The following is a 2,333-nucleotide window of genomic DNA, read 5'->3' on the forward strand; positions in this document are numbered from 1 at the left end:
TGTGCTCAGTCGTGCGAACACATGAGACAATCAGTCAAAATCGTCTGATCGTTATTTTTTTTCTCTGATTGCTCTACAGTCCAGAGTAAGGAGTAGGCCCTCCCCCACATTATCAAACCTCATTCCCTCTTTCCAATTTAGGAATTAAGAGTAGGCAACCACTATTTCAAAGTCAATTTGCTAATAATTCCATTTCATTTATGTACAAAACTATTGATTATGCTTACTTTAAACATGTAAAAAAAATGGAAAAAGTAAACTTTTTTATGGTTAATTTATTATGGTGGGTAAGATATGTTGGTCGTCTTCATTATATATTTTCGGCTTTGTACTATTGTTGAGCTAAGTGCATTGACTTATTATCATAATCAAATAATAATTACATAATATTTAGAACTCATTTTTTTTCTTCTTAACATGAGTAGAGTTTATAATTATAATTAGACGAAATAGTATGTAACACAAAATGTAATTCAATTTTTTCAAGAGTGAAGAATCGTATGCTGATTTTTGCCTTCCCTAATGCTAAATCTTCCTCTTGAACCTATTCTCTTCGTAACTTGTATTGCAAGTATTAGAATAATTAAAAAAATAAGATAGAAAATGATTTTAACAATTAAAGAAAAACCCTAATCCTTTTTTTTAACAATGATCAGTTACTTTTTTTGCTCTTATTTTCCTTGAACCGTGTAAAAAAAATTCAACGCAAATGATTGTTAGATATTATAAATTAATTAGGGTATTTTAGTAGTTGTTTTCAATCAAAGACTTGCAAATATAAATTTGATTGATTGATTGGGATGGATAAGAGCTTAAGAACTAATTGATTGAACCTCTTAGCAATTAATTATTCTCAATTAAATAAATACTACTAAGGAAAATTAATATAGTTTTAGTTGCTCGAAGACTTAGAGCACTTACATTGGGTGAGTTATATTAACAAAATATGTAAAAAATAGCTAAAACTAACAAAAATGGGTATACATTGGATGATGTATTTTACAAATATTTTTAGATATAACTACAGTACCAAGCTATATTTAATGTATACTATTCATCCTTTAACCAAATATTATAATATTAAAATATATTAGGATATTATTGATAGTTATAAAAAATATTTGAAATGAATAAAAAATGTTTGAAAATATAATATTTAAATAATATAGAGAAAAAAATAGAGAATCTGATGTATGGTAAAATGTAAAACTTAGAGATAAAATAGAAAAATGTGTGTTTTTGGGAAGTATTTTAAAAGTTGAAATAGAACACCGGATGTGAGTACTATTAATAATAATAATATACAACTAGATAAATTTTAGAAAGAAAGATCTTTTATGAATGATCAAACCTTAAATAATTTTTATATTTTTTTTTTTGGTTTGAGATAAGTACAGTGAATAAGATTTGTCATTTACATCATCAAGAGAAAAATATTCACAAGCCACTTGAAGACATAGAAAGGTAACCTTTTTCATTTCTTTGTTGATGGTACATACATGCATAATTGGAAGAAGACCTCATTTGTAGTTTGTATTTTATTATATATATATATAGTTTTATTTCTTTCTTTTTTAACCATATACTCTGTTTTAATAAAAGTTTAATTAATTATATAAGAATTTAAAAGTAAATCTCTTAGTAAAAGAAACTTACTAAAGGACTTTAAAGTTTAAAGCATAGTAGTACTACTACTTAGTTAGTGTTTTAGGATCATATTTATGTAAAATTATAAAAAGAAAAAAGCCATGTCGTAAATTTAGCAATATAAAAAACAGGCTTCAAGTTTACATGATATATTGCTTCAATCGTGATAGTAACAAATATTCTTTATGCTATCTTTCTCTCTTTTTTTTCTTTTCTTTTCTTTTCTTTTTTGTTTTTTTTTCCAAGTGTATGCCACCAGATGACTTGGTCACGAGGACAACTAAGTCCCAATTACATAGAATAAAGGGTTGTCCATATAGCTAAATCTTATTAAGGGTTACATATAATGACCAGCTCCCATAATTGAATAATACCCCCTTTTGACAAATAGAGAGTTTTATTCAATTAATTAAGTCTATAGTTATGTAAAGTATTAAATCACAAGATATACATACATAGTTTTTTCTCATTATTGTTTATTATATAGTATTTATTGTTCATGAAGCCGACCTGTTAATCTAGCTTGATCTTGTAACTAGTTTGGGGAGGGAAAAGAAGAAAAAAATTTATATTTTTAACAAGCAATAATGATACTAAATACAACGAAAGCCACCAATCTTATTCATGCAACATGGCCTTAATCATTTAATATTATGATGATGTTCAAACAAAAACAATAGTTAAAT

This window comes from Humulus lupulus, chromosome 8 (assembly GCF_963169125.1).
Source record: "Humulus lupulus chromosome 8, drHumLupu1.1, whole genome shotgun sequence".
In the NCBI taxonomy this organism is placed as follows: Eukaryota; Viridiplantae; Streptophyta; class Magnoliopsida; order Rosales; family Cannabaceae; genus Humulus; species Humulus lupulus.